Source organism: Hypanus sabinus, unplaced genomic scaffold (assembly GCF_030144855.1).
Source record: "Hypanus sabinus isolate sHypSab1 unplaced genomic scaffold, sHypSab1.hap1 scaffold_992, whole genome shotgun sequence".
Lineage (NCBI taxonomy): Eukaryota > Metazoa > Chordata > Chondrichthyes > Myliobatiformes > Dasyatidae > Hypanus > Hypanus sabinus.
The window spans coordinates 145323-154416 of NW_026781849.1; the positions used below are offsets into that span (position 1 = coordinate 145323).

The 9094-nt window shown below is 43.6% G+C and overlaps 1 non-coding gene across 1 annotated transcript; it reads left to right on the forward strand.

Annotated features, from left to right (window-relative positions):
• The first annotated feature begins 8786 nt into the window (after nt 1-8786).
• trnap-ugg (transfer RNA proline (anticodon UGG)) lies at nt 8787-8874 on the forward strand. The gene is given in 2 exon segments: nt 8787-8822; nt 8839-8874. It is a non-coding gene; the product is annotated as a tRNA-Pro (tRNA).
• The last annotated feature ends 220 nt before the right edge of the window (nt 8875-9094 follow it).

Below are 9094 nucleotides of genomic sequence, written 5' to 3' on the forward strand. Positions count from 1 at the left end.
GAGCTTTGGCAAAGCACAACAGTTCCCTGTAAAGGACAGGGAGTTACTTTTTCAAACTGGTAAAATGAAAGATATGTATATGCGTTACTGAAGGTGGAAGAGCCAAGTTTCACTGAGCCGCGAGTATTTCAATGCTGGTGGTAGCTGATGCTATTTAGCATAATAATTTTTTAGGGTATTTGTTTGACGAGTACAAAATCAGCATTTTCATGATGAGAATGACAGTGATTGTATACACCGGGAGACACCATTTGGAATTTTGTTGCAGAGTTGGCAGAACAACACTTCATAGCAGGTAAATATACCGTTTAGCTCGAGCCGTTATGTAACTCCATTTAAAGATACTGAAAAACCATCCTCACTTTTGTAAATTCGTCGTTTTCCTGCATTCCCATTTACTTCATATCGTGATCGTCATTTTTTGCAAGTTTCATTGTTTGATTTTAAAAATCATTTGTCTGACGTTCGATTGACTGAACGACATTATGCCCCTGAAAGAGTAAATATTTCTCAACATCTTTGCCTCAGTTTCTGGAGAATGTGAGAAATAGATATCGATACCTTTCTCAAAAGACCCTGTAGTATCCGTATTCACCAGCGTAGCCGCCAACCCATTAAGCACACTCACCACTCTCTGTAAAAAAAAATACCCCTGACATCTCCTCTGTACCTACTTTCAAGCATATAGAATGTGCCCTTTCGTGCTAGCAATTCCAGCCCTAGGAAAAAAGCCTCTGACTATCCACACGATCAAAGCCTCTGATCAACTTACACACCTCCGTCAGGTCACCAAACGTCGCTCCAAGGAAAGAAAGGCTGAGCTGACTCAAGCTATTCTCATAAGGTATGCTCCCCAATCCAGGCAGCATCATTATAAATCTTCTCTGCAACCTTTCTGTGTTTTCCACATACTTCCTATAGCTTGGGAAAATGAAATCTTCCTGCTGTTACCCAAAGTACTTCCTGCAATTCTTCTCCGTAACTTCCTCCGTCCTCAACGGGAATCTTACGAGGGTAAAATTACTTGCACGGCCCCCAGACCCTTCTGCGATTTCTGCAGGTTTCACGTTGCTCCCATGTCCACGATCCCTTCCAACTGATCTCCTTTCTGGCACTTATCACTGCAGGCGTTACAAGTGTCCTACCAGGTTTGAACTGCTCAGTAATCCATTTGCAGCTGACGTGGAAAGCGCACCAACCAACATACAAATGGAGCTGATGAAACTCCAGTGTAGTGACACACTCAAGGTGAAGTATGTCTCGGTGGGCGCTGCACAGTTTCTACGTTTCATTCTCGACACGATGCCCCAGCTGCGTACCCAAGCTGCTCAAATGCTCCCTATGTTTGGCAGCACATATCTGTGTGAACAACTGTTCTCTTTGATGAAGATAAACAAAACATCACACAGGAGTCGTCTTTCTGATGAACACCTTCACTCAGTTCTGAGGATTTACTCAGCTCAGAGCCTGCCTCCAAACCTTGATGAACTTGCATCCAAGATGAGATGCTAAGTGTCTGGCTTCGACTAGTGTGAATCACAGAGTGTTGGCCTTTGGAAAATTGTTTTCATTAGAAATTACTCCGGAAAAGCTGCAGATAAAGCCATAAAAAATAAATGCAACTGATTTAAATGTCAATCTTTAAACTAAAGTAAATTTAAGTTTAAACTGATTTAAACTGAAATAAATGCCAAAATAATTAAAAAAAAAAGGTACAAGTCGAGGGCCGGACTGGTTCAGCGTTTATTGCAAAACATACTGAAATGAATTTATTACACATATTAACCTGGAACTAACAAAGCTTAGGTTATTGCCTACTAAAACAACATTGAACATTAAATAAATAAAAAATCAGCTGAGGCTGCAAATGGATTACTGAGCAGTTCAAGCCTGCATTTTTGGGCTTCAAAGTCGGCAAATTTCCGTGTGAATTCGGCACTAAGTATGCTAAGATTTTCAGCAAACTTTGCATGTGGGAACGCTGCGGTAGAAACCTGCTCTTTCATAGTTTGGCAACACGGAAAATGGCTCAAGTTTTTTTGCTGCATCTGCGTCTCCCACAGGCGCAGCTTGGTTTTAAAAGCCCTCACTGCAGCGTACATGTCTGTGATCACACGACCCCGCCCCTGAAGCTGCAGGTTGAGCGCATTGAGATGGCTCGTGATGTCACACAGAAACGCCATTTCACAGAGCAACTTTTTATCGCGGAGCTCTGTTGTGTCTTTCCCTTTGCTTTCCATGTACTGACAGATCTCCTCACGCAACTCGAAACATCTTTTCAGCAATTTTCCTTTGCTTAACCATCGCACCTCTGTGTGATAGGTCAAATCATTATATTCTGAACCCAACTCCTCCAGAAACGACTTGAACTCGCGGTGATTTAACCCATGTCTCTCATGAAGTTAACTGCTCGTGTTATGGTGTTCATTATATGTTCCATTTTCAAGGCTTGCAAAACAACGATTCCTGGTGGATGATACAGTGATAAGCTGTCTGCTCACCTGCGCCGTTTTCCTCCCGCATCTTCTCCCGGATCCTGCACACCAATCCAGTCATTTGACCGCACATCGCGGGCGCTCCATCTGTCGTCAGTCCCACCAGTTTATCCCAAGGCAGCCTCATTATATTTACACATCTGGATACCTCATCAAAGAGATCTTTTCCAGTAGTTGTGCCATGCATTGATCTTAATCCAAAAGTTCCTCTGTTACACACAGCCTTTAGTCCACTCCACGAATGAAAATTGACAATTGGGCAGTATCAGAAGTGTCCCTGCTCTCATCCACAGCAAGGTAATATGCGATGAAATTTCTTCCCTTCCCCACCAGCTGTTGTCTATTGGTGGCAAGCTCTCGTACACGGTCAACAACGGTGTTTCTGCTCAGGCTCACATTTGAAAATGCTTGCCTTTTATCTGGGCACACGACGTCGCAAACTTTCATCATGCGGTTCTTAACAAATTCTCCCTCGGTCAAGGGCTGGGCTGATTTAGCGATCTCTGCTGCCACAATAAAACTATGTGTTTTGTGTTTGTGTTTTGTGCTTTGTGTTTTGGCTTTTGTGAACATAGCCTGCTGTGACGCCAGACTTCTTTTCAACTCTTCTCCCTTCTGGAGCTTCTGTTTCTTGTCCAGATGCTTGTATTTGTCGTGGTGTTTCGTTTCATAGTGTCGTCTTACGTTATATTCTATAATTACAGCCACACCGTCTCCGCACACAAGACAAACAGGTTTGCCCTTTATATCTGCGAACATATACTCCGCATCCCACCTGCCTTGAAAACCCCTGTTTTCAAAGTCCACCTTTCGTTCAGCCATTCTTGGAGTGAGGGATAGCTGAAAGTTGACCACACGTGACTAGCGCCATATGGATGCTGATGAGAGAGGAAGGCAAGCGCGAGCAATGCACTGGCAGTGAATTGCGGGATTTGTAGTATTAGTGGTGCATGCAATATACCGGCGGGCCAGCTCTAATAGAAAAAAAATATTCATTAATGATATTCAGGAAATAACCCAGGGAAACCGAATAAGCACTAAAAACCCTGAAAACCTGGTACCTGAATAAACGCAGCATTAGCCATATCATACGCCATAGGCGCTTCGACTACTGGGGCCAGCTTTAATAGTAATTAGATATTAGCTCGCGGGCCAAATATAATTCCACCTCGGGCCAGATTTGGCCCGCGGGCCTTGAGTTTGACATATATGCTCTATAGTAACATATGTAGTGAGTGCCATAGTCTCAACAATGAAATTAAATAAAGATAGTGGACGTGTAAAATACTATTTGAGTAGATAATCGTCTGCCAAACATTCTCTGACATCTGGAGACATTCTAGCCGAGCAGAGCTTGGAAAATGTAACCACGCACTTTCACAAAGAAACTGAGAATCACAGGAAATTAGAGCAAACCAGATATCTAAATTAGTAGTAAAACCAGGATGAAAGCAAGCAGGACTTCCCCACCTAAGTTGGAACTCAATGTCTTAGGTTTATGGTGATATTTGAACGATCATTATGACGGACTCTACAATCCCTTCAGATGCGTCTTTCAGAAAACTGGTGTGTAATCCATCAGATCCGCGTGACTTTTTAAATTCAGAATATTCAGCTTCCTGCGCAGCTCCTCCTTAGTAATGGAAACCTTCTTACCCGGAACACTCTAGAATTTCTGGGATATTGCTAGTATCTTCCACTGTGGACTGGTGCACGATAGCTATTAATTCGTCTGCTGATTCTTTGTTCCCCCCTTTCTAACATTCAACTGTAATTTTCCAGCGCTCCGATGCATATACTCTCGCGTCTTTGTAACATTTTTATATATCTGAAAATAAAATACATTTGATATTATCGCATGGTTTCCATTTCTCATTTCCAGCTTTTGCTAATTTTAACAGCTTCCCAATCAGCTAACTACCCACTAATTGTTGCTATATTATATGTGACATATAAAGCTAATCTGTATCGTTTATCTTTAAGGACGAATACATTGAAAAAGAGATCATTTTACGACCCGTGAACATAATTCCATCAGCTTGAAAATAGGTCTGCAGAAAGTTAGGTCTGGTCGACAGTTAAGGTGCTAATTTAGTGCAGTTCCAGTTTGAGGGCGATTAGGCGGGGATTTGCAAGGGTTTATGGTTGAGAAGAGGCTAATTTTATTTTGTGGTAAAGAGACATTTGTTTTTCAAGGTGAGATATCCGGAGTTCAGGTAGTTCGTGTTCCAAACAGAGTGATGGACATAGCTGGCAACAGTACGGAACATTGGTTGACGAGAGATATTGAGACACTGGTCTGGATAAAAGGATAACGAGTAACAGATAGCAAATGCTGCAGACACTCATAAAGTCTGACTGGAAAGGAGGATACAACACAGTCGACGTTTCCGCCCGATAGTTCAGAGTCCCCTGTGTTTAACAGGAAACGTAGTTCAGCTTGAGTTATTCAGGATCAAGTGGATCCTTCGGCGAGGATATTTAACAGGAAAAGCCGGAGGGCAAAAATAGGGTACGGTATCGATCTATCTAGAACGGCAGAGGAAAATACTCCCGGATTATATAAATATATTGCTGGAACTGCATGATCAAGGAGTGAATGGATCAGCGCCGTAATCTGTGTGGAGCCAGAGATGTTGGACGTGGAGTCAAATGATAACTTCCCACCCGCATTTAGCGTGGAGGATATCAGGGAAGCGGGAAAATTCAGGGAAGGCGACGGCCCTGCCCTGAACCATGTGCTCATTGCAAAGGTTGAGGGCTGGCCGCCTTAAAGGCAAAAACAAGATGTATAGTGCGACCATATGCATCTAGAGCATTCCGGGAACCTAAAGAAGAAATGAATGGAACAAAGGCGGAGGTAATTGTATTATCGCCAAATACTTGGGGTACTGGAGTCCGGAAAGTGCCCAAAGTTCTGATTTTAGTTACGATAGGCTACAGGAAAAACACAGTGTTCAATTAGTTCTTAATCCCAACATTACTAATTGGAAACTACCTGCATCTGATTCTCAGAGACACGATCTACCTGAATTTGGAGAGGCGAACTCTTTTTAGGAATGGTCAGCATGAATTTCGAGCGGAAAAAAAGCCTCTCGTGAATTCCGCTGGTTGTTCGAAAAAGGTTACGAAGAGCATGGACGATTTAAGAGGGTCTCAAATCACATAGAAATGATCCAATTCATTGCCCTAGGAAAATTCCCTGGCTATCCAGAGATCTATGCATCTTACCATCGACATCAAGTGGCCTCACATCCTCTTTCTCTCCAAACAGCTCGCTTAGCCAATCCTCATAATCTGGGCAGCATCCCGATCATTCTCCTCTCTAAAACTTCTACATGCTTCCAATGAACCCTACATTGTGTCACATACTCGCATGTCCTGACCCGATGCATCTTCTGATCTTGTGAGAAGACGGGGGTAAAATAAAACGAAATCACTTGCGGCCACATTTGCTTCATCTTTCGGCCAAGGTAAGTACGCGAGGCCTGCAGAACGGCTCATGTCGTACCATTTACGGGTAGCACAGGTACACCAAGGAAATTCAAGCCAGTGAGCCTGACATTCGTGATGGATAAGTTACTGGGGGAGGGGGGGGGGTTAATGTGGTCAGCACCGTCGTGTTAGCAGCAAATCGGCTCTCACAAAGCTGTTAGACTACTTTGGAGAGATGCACTCGACGATCGATGTGTGTAGGGCAGTATACGGATTGAAGCATGTCTTTTAACGTGGCGCTGCATGGACGGCTTCTCCGGATATGGAGAGAGCTTCAGGTATAGGACGCACTAGCCAAGTGGACACGACACCGGCTTTATGGATGATGGTGGAAGATTGCTTTCAGGACGGGAGGCTCACGAATTGTGGTGTACTACGTGGATCTCTGCTGTGATTATTGTGTCTGTATCTTAGTTCAGAAAAAAGATTTTGATGAAAATGTACAAGACACGTAAATTAAATATTCCGACGAGTCTAAACTAGGTGGTAATGTAAACAGACAGAAGGCGGAATATTACGTTGGTTGACAATAAATTCATCTGAAGATTCGCAACATTTGTAGGTTAGTCCTGAGCAGCTGGGTTCGCGTACCGAAGAATGTGAAATGGCCTTCTATGTAGATCAGGGAGAGCTGTAATGCTGTGAAAAATCAAACCTGTGCTGGAAGTTTTCACTAAACGTTTTGATGCTCCAGCATCTTGCGTGTATTCCGCTGTCTCATTCAGCTGTGACACTGAAGTGAAAGCAGCAGGAACACTTGAGTTGGCTCATAAGGGGAAGGTAGAGGAACGGTGCGACATAGGTAGGAGCGGGCACCGTAACATAGAACATTGAATAGTACAGCACAGAGCATGTCATCAACCCAATGACGTTATGTCGACGATTTAACGTAGTACAAGATCGATCAATCTCTTCCTTGATATATACCTCTACATTTTCCTATCTAAAAGTACCTTAAAATACCTTAACCTATCTGTGATTATCATGATCCCGACAGAGCGGTCCAGGAGCCCACCACTCTCTCCGTAAAGAAATTCTTTCTGAAATCCCCTATACAGTCCCCCATTTCTTATATTCGTTTCCGGAATACTCATTTCCGCCTGTGAAGCAGGTTTCACTCTCGATCTCTCCCTCTTATCATCAAAAACATCTAATCTAATCTAATCTATTTTATCATCTAAAACAAAGCTGTTCATCCAAAGAGGCGACATTAAATTAGCAGCAAGAATAAAACATCGATCCTGAGGGTTGCCAGGAAATGAAATTCTGGAGAGAATGTTTGAAAGTTCCACGGAGGTTACATGGATGGTGGATGGCTGAACACAGGAAAGTTTAGACGGAATGTTGGAGAAGGCAGATACTGGAGCCTGCCGGAAAGTCAAGCTACCAGATGGACTCAGCAGGTTATGCAAGATATGGAACGGTCGGTATGCATGAGCAGTATCTCAATCCTCAACGTTAACCATTCTTTTTTCTCCAGATCCCCACCTCTTTGATTTCCCTGTTTGCTTTAAGGGGACGGTGCAGTCCCCTAAAAACCCGCTGCACAGAGAACAAAAGAAGTATTAACCGTTAGGTCTCGACCACGAGTAATAAGTCTATTATATTTGACATCCAGAACAACCTTGGACTCATGTCACGGCGTAGGTTGAGAGACTGGTTCTGAAATCACGTTGTGCGCTGACTTTCATTAGTCAGAGATTGAGTTCAAGTGCCGCGAGGTTAACTAACTCTCGCAGACTCAGGCTAGACCACGCCTGGAGGATCGTGTCCAGTTCAGCTCGTCTCAGAATAGGGAAGATCAGTGATGAAGGATCAATGATTAACGTTTTCGCCGGTACATTTACGTGTATTCGATAATTGACGTAGAGTGTGTCATTGTGTGTCAGAGATTGAGTTCAAGTGCCGCGAGGTTAAGTAACTCTCGCAGACTCAGGTTAGACCACGCCTGGAGGATCGTGTCCAGTTCAGCTCGTCTCAGAATAGGGAAGATCAGGGATGAAGGATCAATGATTAATTATATAAATGCCGTGGTTACAGTACGGATATAGAACAGAATGAGCAGAAATAACACAGACACTAGCGTGTACTTATAATGTTAAATGATAGAAATGTGCTTTTAATAGATTACATCGTGGTTCAGTGACTGGGGTGATTGATAGAAGGGGCTTGGGAGAGCGGTGGTGCTACTAAATAGAATGGGTGATCGGAGCCACTCTCTGGGGCGAAAAAGTCCTTTAGAGAAGGTGCACCGCAGGTTCAGCAGAACGATGCCGCGATTAGAACACGTCTTGTGGGGGAAGATTGAGGAAGCTGGAACTTTTCTGTTCGATTCTACAGAGCGTGATGGAGGTGTATAAGATTACAGGAGACACAGACAGGTTGGACAACAGCAGAAGGCATACGTTGAAGATGTGGAGGAAAAGTTAGGTCAGAGGTAGGTAGATTTCTTTTGTACACAGTGTGGTGGGTTCTGGGAACGCACTGTTCCCACACACTGTTCGCAGGAACGTGCTGTTCGTCGTTTTCACAACAGGAATATTAAAAAAGATACTTGGATAGACAGATGGCTGTCGTGAAAATAGCGGATTATGGTCTCTGTAGGAGGGAATAGTTATAATATCAACAGAGTAGAGCTACACTGATGAACTGAGCATCCTGGGCCGAAGATCCTGCAGTGCCTTGTACTGAACTTTGGTCATTTATCTACTTTAGACGTAAAATTACCACCAGATGCATTGACAAAGGAGACTAAGAAAGTGAGAGGCAGCAGTGTTATGACATAAACACAGAACGGGCTCGTTGGTCTAGTGGTATGATTCTCGCTTTGGGCCTGAATTTGCGAGCGTGCGAGAGGTCCCGGGTTCAAATCCCGGACGAGCCCCTTGATTGATACATTTTAGAACTTCAGACATTGGAGCGCAGAAGAATGAGGGAAGATATTTAGATGAACAGGAAGTTATGAGAGCTGTATATGTGGGTCACTGCCTGTAAGCGTTGCCCCCTCAGGTTAGGACCGACGACGACTAATGAATGACAGAAGAATGAGGGAAGATATTTAGATGTAGAGGAAGTTATGAGAGCTGTATATGTGGGTCACTGCC